The sequence below is a fragment of the Falco cherrug genome, chromosome 7 (genome assembly GCF_023634085.1).
Source record: "Falco cherrug isolate bFalChe1 chromosome 7, bFalChe1.pri, whole genome shotgun sequence".
NCBI lineage: Eukaryota > Metazoa > Chordata > Aves > Falconiformes > Falconidae > Falco > Falco cherrug.
In genome coordinates, this window is record NC_073703.1 from 37402731 (window position 1) to 37417837 (window position 15107).

At 38.2% G+C, this 15107-nt stretch overlaps 1 long non-coding RNA gene across 4 annotated transcripts in view; it reads left to right on the forward strand.

Annotated features, from left to right (window-relative positions):
* LOC114015758 (uncharacterized) overlaps nucleotides 1–15107 on the forward strand; it is a 166538-nt gene that overhangs the window by 113233 nt on the left and 38198 nt on the right. For 2 of the 4 annotated variants that reach the window (XR_008733305.1, XR_008733304.1), the window contains one exon: nucleotides 3117–3423. The exons of the other annotated variants lie outside the window; for them this stretch is intronic. This is a non-coding gene — a long non-coding RNA (uncharacterized LOC114015758). The remainder of the gene's footprint in view (nucleotides 1–3116; nucleotides 3424–15107) is intronic. 4 annotated transcript variants of the gene reach the window in all.

Genomic DNA, 15107 nt, shown 5'->3' on the forward strand with positions numbered 1-15107 from the left:
GTGAAACACTGGGAAAAGTATTGGAATGGATCTGAAAACAGTGAAGCATTCTTATGCAGAGGCAAGAGTGCCATTTAGGCAAACACTAGAAGAAAATCTGTCTCAAGTGTGTTTTTTGAAATGAGTCTGAAATGTTCGTTGGAAAAATATCAGGAATCTTAGACTTAAGTAAACTAATTCACATGCTCTGACTTTGCCTATATCTGTGGTATTGGGAAGTGTAATAGTAGATTCCAAGTGCTCTGTTCCTGAAATTTTAGTTATTTTTTTGTTATCTGCGTGTACACTTATTTAAGAGTGTATGTAAAGTCTGTTTTTTTCTGATTCCTGCCCCTCCCCACATGTTTCTCCTTCTCCATATTTCTCTGAATATGTGTCTTACAAGTCTGTGTGAATTTAAAACCTGTTAGAGATATGGAGAACAATTCAGTGAAAAATATCCTTTTTTAGTCAAATATGCTATTGTTTTTCTTGGATTATAGAATATACCTTATTTATGTATTCAGCTGTATAGATATATTCTCACACATAGGTAATAAGTGATTATGCATTTTATTCTTGTTTCGTCAAATACTACCGACAAGTCAACAGTAAAATTTTGCAAAGTTCTTCAAACTGAGGTCAAATGCTTTCAGGCTTTTAAATCCTCTTGGTCAGTGTAAGGTGCTTCAATACTTAGTTGAAATTTGTCCTCTTTATCTTTGGTACCTCTACCTGGTTTTAGCTTCATCTGAGATGGGACTGAACATTTTATTGTTGTTCAGAATTTATAATCAGCAGTTGGCTTTCTGTGCAATACCACTTACCAGTGGTGCTGGGTTGATTTGTTTTTCAGCGATTCCCACTACAGCAGATACAAATAAAAATGGCTGGGTTTTTTTCCCATGCCAGCCTGAGAGTTGGGTTGTGGTTGTTTTAGGTACAGTAGTTGATGAGAGACTTCCTTCTGATGAAATTAGATTAAATAGCATAATTGATGAAATAAGATTACCCCAAATGACCTTTCAGCCTGAATCTTTATTTGAATGGGAAAAAGATTTTTTTGAATGTACTTCCAGATAGTATCTATATTTCTTAGAAACTTGCAGGGCTTTTTGTGGGAAAACCCCAAACTATTTTTGTGTGGCTTTGGCCAAAAATGTTTGGTTTTCTCCTACCAAATTTCAAAAATGTTCAATAGTTGGCTTTTCTGAAAGGAAGGCAATACTATCCAGAAAGAAAAATACCCATTTTCTTTCTAGCACTGCTTTTTTTTTTCTCTCCACATTTCTGACAAGCAAGAGTACAAAAGTACCTGAAAGTACAGCTGTTGTATCTGACATTTCAAAGTAAAAAAAATTAAAATAAAATTACAGTCTTTGAGTTTTCACCTGCTGCAGCACCAGTCAGTGCCAATATATTAGGCTCACAGTTTCACATAAATGCAAACACAGATTATTGTTTCTGCCACTGCATCATTGCAAATACCATTCTGGCTTATTGCCGTTGATACCAGTCACTGAGGGACAGAGGCTGTGGTTGCCTAAATGACCTGTACTACTGCCAAAAGGGGGTCAGCTGCCCTTTTCATATCCCTCCCTTGTGATTGCTTGAGTGTTCATGTTGGTGCAAAAGGTGTCAGATGAGAAAACTGCCAACTGAAAACTAATGAGAAAAAAGGAAAGTTAATGTGGGCATGAGGGAGTGGCATGAACAGGTAACAGAGACCATGTGTTTCTAGTTGAAGTATAAATTTATATTGCTTGGAAATTGCAGTGCACAATAAATTGGTGTTATGTGCTTGAGATTATGCAGTCTTGGTGCCACGGTGAATTACAAATGTTCAGTTGTATGGGGCAGTTCTGTTCAAAAACATGGTTTGGACTATAGCTGCCGGATAGCATATTTTATGGGATGTTTCAGCAGGTCAGCATAAAAGGATTATCCTGATCATGAATCTTACTTCTGTGTGAGTGAGAGAGGTTGTGAAGTTGAGGGTACAGATGGGGATATTCCACCTAGATTTCTGCCTTCCCGTGTCCTTTGGTTCCTATAGAGGCTGCCTGGGCATATTTTTGCTCGTCTGTATTGCCCTTCTTAGACAGGTGGAGGGGATGCTTGGGTGCTTTTTTTCCCCATTCTTGTCACAGTATATTGTGGGGATACTTTTACAGAGCCTGAAACTGCTGTGCAGAAGGTTAGAGTGCAATATTGCTGCTATTCTTATTTTAAATCAAGGGATTGAATCCTCTGACTTCCCTAAATCAGTGTTGGAGCCTTCAGTTATGACTGAAATGAAGATGAAGGCTTAAATGCAGGGATTAGATAGTTAAGATGTGGGTTTAGAAAATACTCCATTTTGCCATCAGATAATTTCATGATATTTCTATAAAGAAGGCTTTTCAACAAAAACTGGAAGGAATTCAGCCATGAGGAATTCCAGCAGTGAGAATTTGAGATGTTTGGGAAATCAGGAGCAAACTGAAACTGAGGTCTTAGAAATGGTGGTATTTTTTTTTCTGGTGCCAAAAAGCAAGCCAAGTTATTTTGTCCTGAATAATCTGTAGATTTAATCTTTCTTGAAGTGCCCAAGGGGTTCTCTGACAGAGTTTTGGAATCTGTGATTCTACTTGGTGCTGTGTTTTACAGCTTCATAACAAAACTCTGAAGTTGATTTCTGCAATGGATAAAGTGGAGTTCAGTATATATTTGATCTCTTTTAATAAGTAGAAACCTTAACCATTGTGTAAATAAAGACTCAGCCCAGTGTGACTATACCTAAAAAAACCATATAAATTTATTGGATTGTGGAAGTAGTGTATCTTGTATCTTCTTCACTTATTAAAACATAAGGCCTTAATTTCAGAGCTAAGAATAAGAAAGATGACAAAGAATAAGACTGGATTGGAAACTATGCAGCCTGTGCCTAACTCCAGTGAAAATAGTTATGGTTGAGTCATTTTGATGAAAGCATGTACAGCCAATGATCTAGAATTCAATCAATACGTATATTTAAACATATGGAGGCAATGATTACCTGAGGAATACATGAGAACAGCATTTTAAGCTGCATAACTTTTTCTCATTTACCATGAAAATGTATACTATTGTATAGATTTTGTTCCTCTTTCCCACAGCCTAAGAAATGTTGAGGCCAGAAACAGCTTATTCTTTAACTTCCCATTGGAGACTGAACATGGCATGTCTATCTTCAAAATCCAGCCTTTCTCCAGCACATCTGCCAGTAGTGGACGTTGACCTTCTCTTTCCTGCTGTGGGCAGACGTCATTCAGTTCAGGAAATATCAGGGAGATGACACAGAGCTGGCTTGGCTCAGCAACTGTGACCCTACAAGACATGGTCTTGAAAATCTTACTGTGCTATAAAGCCAGGATCTCTGTCCGGACATTTCCATTGCATGCAGTCTTTGGCATGTTTAGCAAGGTTAGTGACAATTTAATCTTTGCATTCTCCTTGTCTTTTATCTATACATGGGACTAATCATAGGAGAAGCTAACAAGCATATATATAACAGATATTTTGAATTTTTGATGTCTCTGAGGTATTTGCGTAAACGAAGGTAGGGCAAAATTTTGTATGGAGAGGTAATGCCTTTTGCTAGGAGAAATGGTAGAACTGGAGAGAAACAGAAACTCTCACATGATGAAAACTTGTCACTTTTTTCCCAACCTGCTTCAGTTGCTCCGGTGATGTCTGCAGCAATGTAAATCACTATTTTATTTTATTTTTTGTTATTATTAATGACTTATTAAGTTTAAAGGCAGAACACAAAATAATTTATCTATCTGCATTGTGTGGATGTTGTAACATGAGTCTATCCTACGGGCTATGCTCTTCTGGAATCTGACACTGGGTTTTATTTTGTTTATCTATCATTAAAAGTATTTGGAATAAAAAGCAAGAATTTTGGGACTGTGGTATCTTACTAGCTATATATATATACTTGAGTGTGTATTCAGGTGAGGATGAAACATATGAACAGTGTGATATATGTATTAGTTTCCCTTATTTTGGGAACTACCTGAAGTTATGTGCCTGACCCCACCACTACTGTGTGCCATCATAGAAATCCTGGTTCACTGAAGTGTTAAGTCCACTGCTATTCAGGAAACTGTTTCTTTGAATTCCGTGTTCTCTGGTTTTAATAAATCTTGGTTTTGGCTAGGATCACTCTTGACTAGGTAATTTTACAAATATGTCTGTAGAATGCTGAGAAGCTCATCAGCTTTATGAAGAAGACCTTAAGAGTTTCCAGAACTGTAAAGTTTCTCTCACTAGACAGGAAAGAGATTATTCTGTTATGGTTTAGTAAATTTTGCCTGCCATCAGGCTACAGTGAACAAATAAAAAAAATGAAGAAGCCCACAGACTAAGAGAAGGCTGAAAGCTAGTGCTGGTGGGTGGCAATATAATATAAAACAACATGAAAAATGTCTAATTTATGCTTGGCTGAGCACCAATAAACTCTTGCAGTGCAAGAGGAATGCCATCCCTTAGCCATCATGTCAGATGGAGCATTAGTCACAAAAGGAGCTATGTGACTTGCTGCTAATATCTGCATAGGGGAAATCCTCAGAGGATTTGTTAGGATGCATCCATGGCAGGCTGGACTTGCCAGAGCTGTGTGGAACCACTTGAGCATCTTGGAAGGGCAGCGCTTCATGTGCAGTAAGATAACTCTGGCCTTAGAAAAAGCCATGAGAAATGCTGTACTCCTGTGTTGCAGGTGGCATTTCAAATGCTGCGATATCTGGGTGCCAAAACACTTAGAAATGTTCCTATAGGTTTAATGCAGAAATCTGGGTTTGCCAATTACTGTCACAGATAAGGCCTTTCAGCAGTCTTGTATTTCTATTAGCAACACTGTAGCAGAAATACAGCCACAATATAGCAACACTGAAGCAGAAATATACCAACAATATAGCAACATTGTAGCAGAACTATACCAACAATATAGCAACATTGTAGCAGAAATATAGCAACATTGTAGCAGGAATATAGCTACAATAGAACAACAATGTAGCAGAAATATACCACAATATAGCGACACTGTAGCAGAAATATAGCAGCATTGTAGCAGAAACTCAGCCACAATATAGCAACACTGTAGCAGAAATAAAAGACCAAGCACTCTCTTGACAGTGACTAAGACAGAAACTAATGGCTTCAGAAAGTGAATATAAAAGCGTTCTTACTCTTGTTACATAAAAGGCAACATGTCTTTCTATCTGTTAAAAAAAAATCTCCAAATAAACACAGCTGTTGAATATCTTGAAGAAAACAAATGTCGTCTTCATGTTTTGTGTTCTATAGCTTTAGTATTTCAGCCTCATCACATAGTAGCTGATACGCATTTATCACTAGGGCAGATTGCATGGTGTGCTTGAAGGTGAAGTTTAATGCATAGGAAGTATCTCTTCTAGTGGCTACTTGTAGCCTTTTTGACAGACATTTGTATGGGGTAGAACGCAAGGCATAATTTCTAGCCGGTTTTTCAGTAGTGAGACAACATCAAATTCATAACTTTATTAAGACTTTCATTTCTCTGTGACCTGATCCTGATAGAACCAGATAGGGTTCAGGTAGGGTTGTAAGTAGATGCATAGGTTGTAGGACATTTAGGCAACCCGATATGCATGTGCAATATAATACATGATGCATGTGAACGGGAATGTATGTGTGACTGTCACATATACGGAGAGTGACATTTCTTAAAACGTAATAAGTTAGAAGTAAGTCTCAGTTCTTTTCTCTTATGTATCTACTTGAGTTTAGTCACTTACTGAATTTTCGTGTGAATTTAAATAAACAAATAAGACTTTATTTGTGCTTGGTAGAAAGCTCCAGCCTCTTCTGTCCAGTGAAAACTTTGCCATTATGTCTTTATGAATATCTAATGTTTCACTTTATTTGCTGAACTACAAAATGAAAAAAAAAAATATATATGTTTGACAGTGATTTTTTTTTTATCCCACTACAGTGAAAAATCTAAATGTAATGCAAATAAAATATTTTTTCTGCTTAAATTAAACATTTAATGCCCAAAATACTTAATTTCATTTAATTTTTCTAAATCCTCTCTTTAACATTGAGTTATTAAATTTAGGTATATATTAAGAGAAAATAATTCTTTTGAAAAAAAGACCAAACAATTTTGTGGAAAAAATATTCAGACAAAACATTTAAATATTTTCAAGGCTTTTATGTCCCTCTGCTATCATCCCAGCTACATTTTTCCACTCAATAAACTACAGAGTGCTTTTTTAGGTTGATTTACAGGTGATTCCTTTAACTGTCCTGGTCATTTTCTGATAGCTTCTTATTGTGGTGTGGTATGTTTTGCAAAGTTTTCAGAGAATTGTGGTGCATACATTTTGTGCACCTGAAAAATAAATAAGGATAAGTACATGTGAAGGCCCTTTCTGATCTATGGTTGGTGTAGGCTGCTGGTTAGGCTTGTTTTAATCTTGAAAATCTTAAGTTTCCACAGGGTAAATGAATGAACCTTTGGGCTTGGTTTTCTCGGCTTGGAAGGAAACCAGACCAACACTGTGTTACCGTGTCCTGTCTCCACTACAGTTCAGGTCCCCATTTACATTAGTTGACTCTGGGAAGTGTGAAGTGCTTGAGAGGATTAGAGGAGGCAGAAGAAGAGGAATTTGAAGCATGTATTGAGTAAGAAAGGCTGCCTGAGGAGAGAGATTTTGGAGCTTGTGTTTATAGACAACTGCGTTGTGGATTTCATTTGAATGGGCTGGTTCATAAACCTCTGTAGCCTGGAATGCAGGACCCATTTGAATGGGTCTGAATTTCAGTGCAAATGTTTTGCCCAGCTGCTAAGATAACACTTCAAGAGTTAGTGGTAAAATAAATTTTTGGTTTTACTTGTAAAGGTTTAATTTAAATTGACAAGCACACTTAAAATTGCAGATGGGCTCAAGCTGAAAAGTAGATGTGTGAAGCCTTTCCAAGTTTAGGCAGGTTGGGATCCAAACCTTCTCCTACTGTTCTGGCTTTTTGTTGCTTTTAAATTCCTCTTTGGTTCTTTAGTGTGTCTTCTGTAAATCTAAGATGGTAGGAACAGCTGGTCACAAGGGATTTCTAATTGTTTGGGTGGATATTTCATGAGAACTCACTCTCTTCTCAGCTTGAGCCTTGACTCCTAAGCCAAACCTGGTGTCTATAGATGCCTAAATGCTTTCTTCTTAGCCCATACCTACAGCTAGGACAAGTTCAATTCTACTAAATTTTCCAGTATACAACCAAAACACATCTCTTTCCAAACACTTTGCTTGAATTATTTCACAGTGAGCCTGGTCTACTCTCATCCCCAGTGTGATGACTACCAGTGAAGGGGCCTCAACAGCTGCTCCTTCTATTTTTGGATAGGGCAGAAAGATTATTATTGTTATACACATATAACGCCATTCAAAATGCAACTCTTCATGCTATAGGACTGGCAATCCTGTGAGTGCTGCCTTTCTTATTGAACAGTATTGGAGCAGTAAGTAAAATTTGATCCAGTAGCCAGAAAGACTGTAACTTACGGAGTGAAACGCACAAAAGCTTGTTTTGATTTCAGTATTCCTCATTTGACAAGTGTTTACCTAGCTAGTGCGTAGTCAAAATGCATTGTAACTTTCTGCAACCCCATATATTTGACGTGTCAAAATTCCCATGAAAACAGATAAACAAAATCTGAAATTTCCAGATGGACAGCTGTACTGCAAGCAATCTACCCATGATTCCAGTTTGAAAATGCTTTACGTTACTTGTTACAATACAATCATGTCTCAAAATATTAGGACTTGTATCACAGCAGACTTGCTGTAATCATGAAAAGAAGCTTAGTGTCTAGTGAGATAGGTTATGTATTTTGATTTTGATGGATCTGATTTTATGCAGTCCTCCGCATTGCCTTAGATGCCCTGCCAGATGAAAACAGTACAAAATGTTTCCTGATGAGCCCAACACAGACGGATAGATCAAAAATGTCCTTGGCGGTGGGAGCCTGATGTATTCATGTTCTGGTGTAATAGGGAAGAATGCTGTTGACTACATTTCCTGTGACTTATCTTCTAAACTTCTTGCATTTTTCCATGAGTCCATAGAGAAGCAGTCTGAATGCCCAGAGCTTGATTTTTCTGGGAAAGTTCTATGTGCCCTCTAGTTGTCGTCTTTGTGATTTTAAGTACTTCAAAGTGCAGTCTGAAGTTAAGTGTGATAGTTGTAGCTCCGTGTGTGGTTTGTACAGATACTTAAGATCTCAGGAGTGGACCTTAAAAGGGTAGATACCTGGAAGTGGAAAGTGTAATCAATTTATGAATCTTTTTTCCTTCCTCCTTCATTCCTATCCACCTGTGTATCTCACATGTGCATACTTAGTATAAATGCAGAAATACACATGTAATGTGCAAGTTCCATATTAACTCTTTCATAGAATCACAGAATCATTTAGTTTGGAAAAGACATTAGAGATCATCAAGTCCAACCATTAACTCAGGACTGCCAAGTCCACCACTAAACCATGTTGTGAAGCACCGCATCTATGCATTTTTTGAACACCTCTAGGGACAGTGATTCCACCACCTACCTGGGCAGCCTTTTCCAATGCTTCAAAAACCTTTCAGTGAAAAAAATTTTCCTAATATTCAATCTAAACCTCCTCTGGTGTAACTTGAGGCTATTTCCTCTTGTTCTGTTGCTAGTTATCTGGGAGAAGAGAGTGTTAAGAACCCCCCCATGAGCCTCCTTTTTTCCAGGCTAAACCCCGGTTCCCTCACCTGCTCCTCACAGGACTTGTTCTCTAGACCCTTCACCAGCTTCGTTGCCCTCCTCTGGACATGCTCCAGCACCTCTACATACCTCTTATAGCGAGGGACCCAAGACTGGACACAGGATTCCAGGTGCGGCCTCACCGGTGCCGAGTGCAGGGGGATGGTCACTGCCCCGGCCCTGCTGGCCACACTGTGTCTGACACAAGCCAGGATGCTGTTGGCCGCCTTGGCCACCTGGGCACGGTGCTGGCTCATGTCCAGCCATCACCCAGCACCCTGAGGCCCCTTTCCACCGGGCAGCTTCCCAGCCTCTGCCCCAGCCCGCAGCGCTGCCTGGGGCTGGTGTGACCGTGCAGGACCCGCACGGAGCCGGGTGGAACCTCCTACAACTGGCCTTGGCCCATGGATCCAGCCTGCCCCCATCCCCCTGCAGAGCCGCCTGCCCCCCAGCGGGGCAGCGCTCCTGCCCAGCCCGGTGGCCTCTGCAAACCGACTGAGGCTGCACTCGATCCCCTCGGCCGCATCGTCGATAAAGAATCAAACAGGACTGGCCCCAGCGCTGAGCCCTGGGGAGGACTCATTTCCAAATGAGTTACACAAGCTTTGTAAGTCCTCTCATTATCTAGAATATTCAAACTATTTTTTTGTGTAGATTGGAGAGGGAGTTTTTATCAAGATGACAATTTTGAATTTAATTGAGGTCAGAAGGTCATAGAGGCAAGCACTGAGGTTCTGATCCTAGTCATGAAATTTCATTAGCTTATATAATTTTGTAGATTATTGATGAGAATATTGTATAAATAGCTACCTGAATTTTAGATTATATCTTTCCTATTTCTCTATGAGCTCAAGGCCGAGATTTCTTATGATTATGTCAGCTTTACATCATTTTCTTTGCTGATTTTAGTCCTCATATCTGGAGTACAAAGGAAGATGCCTATTCCATATTGAAGAGAAAAGAGCTACATTCCACTGGAGCCTCAGTCTACATCTCCTCTCTTGTCCTGGTGCAACAACAGCCACTAGCCCTACAGTCAGGGAAAGCTGAAGTCTCCCCAAGCCCATCCACCAAAATGAATAGCTGAAATTGAGAAGAAATTCCGTTCTGACCCCATACTCAAACCCAGTTACCTTATTTCCTGAAAAATACAATTTTCTTGCTGAATTCATTGTTCTATCTTGCATACCTGCAGAAATTAGGTGGTCATAATTCAGTGGCCATAAAATGATTCATTCGTTTTAAAAGTCCACTGACTGAGTGACAGCTAGCAGTAGTACATTCCACAGGTCCACCACAGATAACACAGAGATGTCTTTAGTGTTTTTAAACTTTGTAACATTTTTGACAATAAAATCTAAAAGAAAACTTCACCCCCACACAGAGTTGCATACAGTATTTGGCTTGGCTGTGAGAGAGAGGAGAAATACGCACATGATATATAGTTTTTCTGTTACCTTTTAAACACAGCCTAAACTATGTATGTCAAAGCAAACACCTATTTTCACCTCTGCTTTCTAGACGTGACCCTTTTGTTTTATTTAATGTTCATGTTTTAAACAGAGAATGGGAGGAAGAAAGAAAGAATGGACTGAAAAAAATGTAATATGCATTTTGAAAAGCCAGTGCAATACTGTTTGGTGTTACATAGATTTGGTTCATATTCCCAGATTTTCTGTAGTGTAGGTCTTGTGGGTGTTATTAAATATAGTCCAAAAAATCAAACAAAGCCAACATATTAAACTATGTCTTACCCTGATATAAATCAGTACAGCTTTGTACAGCATATAGAGAACTAAGCATTAAGTATATGCTAATTTACACATATATTAATTGTCCTGTATGAATAGTTTGGTACCTATTGATGAAAAACTGCATCTCAGATATGTTTAATAATTATATGTGGACATTGAACAAGGGAAGGTTTTACTGGATCATTGTCTTCAGTCTCCACTGAGGATGAACTGCAGCACATAAACCCATTCCTAACCTTACTATCTTTCATCATTAACCAAAGAATTAACTTTTGCTCCTGCACTTCTTTCAGGAAGCTGTTTTAAGACTTTACGCAGCTGATTGTACAGAAATTTGTTCTTTTTTCTTTCCTAAATTAATTCAGGCCACTTTGTTCCCCTCCTGACGTGATCCTCTAGTTAGTCCTCCAGTTCTTATCTCATGCTGGCATAATTAATGGAGAGCAACCACATTTTGTCCATACTCCCATCTTTGTCTCTCCAGCCAAAGGAGACTCAGTTCTCTGCAAGGATAACTAGCCTTTCTTTCTACCTGTTCTCATAGGAGTTCATTTTTGTACAAAACATAACACAGAGCGCTATCTGCAGTTGTGACCTTGTATAATGATATTAATATGTCCCTATTTCTATGGGAAATATTTTGCTTTTCCTGTGGGCTTGTATCACACTCCACTTTATCATCATACTGATGACTCATAACAATCTTGTGATTAAGTTCTATGCCCAGGTCTTTTGCTTGGTTTGTCATTTCCAGCTGACCAGAACCTTTCTTGAAATGGTACTTATTAGTCACAGTACACTTGGTGAAGAAATATGTTGGCTATCACATTCAGGAATAAATAGGTCCTACCATATTCGGTAGCATGTTTTTTTCCAGTCTATGTCTGGGAAATTGATGTGTCCACACAATGATACAGTTTCTGATAGCCATTTTCTCTCCAACAACATTTTAATGATGTCCTCATCCAGGTTCAAATTTGACCCATGTAAGGGAATGACAAACTTCTGACCCTAGTTTATTTTACAGTTCTTCATTCAAATTGATTTTGACCTTAAAAGCTTCAGTTTTATCCATGTTATTGCAAATTTTTACTTGCAGAAGAGGTCTTTATTAAACTATGGCAGTATTCTACTCCTGATTTTAATCCTAGCTTTTAGAATAGTATCATGTATTTCAATATCCATGTTCCAATTGTGACTGATACTCCACCATGTCGTGTTAGGCTCTGCTATCTGATTTCGTGTCCTGCTCTGTTGGTTCCACTTCCTCTGGTTTGTAACCTTGCCACCTTTCACTGGTTTCCAAACAGCTAAGTTGCCTCTCTGTTACCTCACCCACTTCAACTTAATCATGTATAATCCTTTCGGTAACCGAACTGTCTCCATGACTACTCCTATATCCTGTGCTTATACTTCTCTCTCTACTGCTTGTGCTGATTTTTTTTTTTTCTTTTTACTGAACCTTTAAACTGCTTTTCTTTTGCCTATGTAATAAAATCAGGCTCGGAGAGTTGAACATGACTCTTTTCCAGTCTTCTTCCTTGGGCCTCTTAGTTTAAAACTCTTCTGAATGCTTATGCCAGTTTGAATCCTACGAAATCAGTCCCTCAGGTAGTCAGGTAGAGGCCATTTTAAGTGGCCATTTTCACACAGTTCTGCCTTGTATATTTAATTTATTGTATTATTTTATGTAGAGTATTTGTCAAGTCTGAATCATAAAAATGATGTGGGTTTTTTTTTGGTTTGGTTTTTTTTTTTCCTATGGCAGGAGGTTAAAATATTTGTAGGAATATTATCATTTACCATAAAAGGATGTAAACAACTGATTCCCTCCAGTTCAAGAAATAGCCTCTGTAGAGAGTGTACAAATTCAAGAATCTTGATTTGGCAGCAGAGTTATTCAATGCAAATCTCATGCAAGCCACAAAGCCATTTTGGCTGCCACTTCTCAGAAAGCTGCTTGTGAATGTAGAGAGACTGATGAATCTTCTCCTTCCCATCATCCTGATCCAAAGAAATGTCCATATGGAAATGCATCTAGAGACACATATAATCTTCAGCTGGTGATCCTTTTTCTTCGGATGCCTGGCTTTTTGCCAGCAAAGGCCAGTTTTGATTCATCCGAGGGCAGTATGTATTTGTTGTATTTCTGATTTCTTCAGACACCTCTGACTCCTGGCTGACTGGCTGAACAGCTGGCTTATTCTGAACAGAGCTAGGTAATGCTTCTCTGTGGAGCAGATCTCACTGAACACCATCAGTGCATTCTGTTAAGTCTGCCAGATGTCTTCTGACTTAGTCAACAATTTTCTATTTCATTTAAGGGGCTTGAGAAGGTATAGGGGGTCCATCAAAGTGGGAATAAGTATGAAATAAAAGGTTAAAGTCATGTTTATTTGCACTCCCTAAATCCAGTCAAGTCTCTGGAGACTTCTACCATCCCAACTATCTGGAATATTTGGATGGCAGCCCTCCAGTTAAGTAGTTGCAAGAGGGGTTGCTGGCTTCAATAGATGTTACTTCTCTCCCAATGTCAGCACTGGGTCATCAACTTTTAGAAGAATTCTGCAACAGAGGATTCTGGCACTCTATGGTCACTTTTGACCCTCTGTCTTTAATGATTGTTTTGTTCTTACAAAAACTTGTGCTCACATTTGCAAGCGCAACTATTACCACTGAACACAGAGATTAGATTTCCCTATGTGAAATTGCCAGTGCGGATCCAAGCTGAGAATTCATATCATGGATGACATTTGCACAGATTTTCACTTGTATATTTGAAAATTTCAGCCTCCAGAATACTGGAGAATATTCCACTTGTACTTCTTTCTGTGGAAAACGTGGGGAGTGGACATTTTCCCCTGGTTTGTTTTTTGTTTTTCATCCCATCCACTTGCCCTCAGACAGTTATATGTGGCATTTTGGCAAATACAGGTGTGTAATTCATCCTGATTCTTTTGTCTGCTTGAAAAGAGTTTCTGCCTTTGGAAAATTTGGCCCTATCTCTATTCATGGGTACTTTTGACAAGTCTATGTTGGTTTTTTTTTTTGGTTTTTTTTTTTTTTTTTTTTGTTCCAATAGCCACTTGGTTGGCCAAAGTAACACTGTGTTGACACTACATTGGCCAAAAGAACTCCTGCAGTTTCAACTGGCAGCCTTATTTTCCAATTCCTTCCCTTGATTATTGAGACATGTAGCTAACTTTATAGAGCTTCTTTGTTTCAGCCAAAAGATGGGAACATTTGGTTGAGAGGGTGAAGTGTGTCCTCTTTACGTACTGTTTATTTTACATTTGAGGGGTTCTTGAGGCAGGATGTCCTACATCACTTCATAGTTTTAGTAAGGAAGCTGTCAGATTTTATTAAACTGAATATTATTTAGTGAAAAGATACAAATACTTCAGTCCAAACATCTTTATACATATTTTCCAACAACTTGCTTCACCACATCAGTTGTTCAGTATCTGCAAATTTAAGATGCTTTAATTACACATAATGTGATGTAATGAAAAGCTTGTTAGTCTTTAGCCCAAGCCAATAAAAGAAAACAACTCAAACCCCTTGAATATAATTTGTGTGTTTTTCACTTGTGTGTTTTTCTGTGCATATCTTAACATCTATTACATGTTCTTCCTCTTACCTCCTCTTATTTTTTTTTTCTGTGGTGCTTTTTGTGATACTCAGGAAGCTTGAAAACAAATACATAGAGGCGAAGGGAGGTAAATAGGGAAAAAAAGAGTTCCTGTCTTGTATTGTTTTCCATGAAAAGTGGAGATGGGCCCCCTTCTGATGCAACATATTCCTCTATTTTTTAATCTGTTTTCCTAGTCATTTTTCTTAATAGCTTGTTCCTCCAGCTGAAACACTGAAGGAAACAACTTGCATGCCCAGAGAAATCACTTGACACTGAGAAATGACCAATTACTTGTTAAACCAAGGGCAGGTAAACCCTACTGGGGCAGATCCATTGCCATAACAATGAATTTTGGCTAATTACACTGTTGGTTTCTTTGTTTTTTGTTTGTTTTTTTTTTTTTTTCTTGTATATTTATTTTTGTAATGATACCCTACATTTATATTTCATGAAAGGCTCAACACCCCTACCCTTGCCTTGTTTGTCTTACCTTCTAAAAGCTCTACTTTCTTCACATTCTGGTCTATTAAATTTGTAAAAATTGTCTTAGCATGACATAAATTTCACACACATAAACTGTTAATGTCCAAAAAGTGAAGTGCAGCTTAACAAGTCAAAAGTAGTTAGATATAACTACCTGCAGAATAATAAATAAACAAGCTACCATACTTAGATATAAGTAGTTCATTTTCCTACAAGAAAGTGAATTTGAATGTTAGCTAAATTCTAGGATTGAAGAAGACCACTTATTCTCATTCATAAAAAACCCCAACATTCATTCAATATCAAGCAGCTGGCATTATTGACAGTAGATTCCTTTTAAGGTCAGAATGATGTATCTTTCTCCTCTCCTACTTTTTAATGAAGTCTGGGATTTCAAAAGAACCTATGGGATTTAGCAACAATTTCCCTTTAAAGGGCATTTGGATTTGGAATCTAACTCT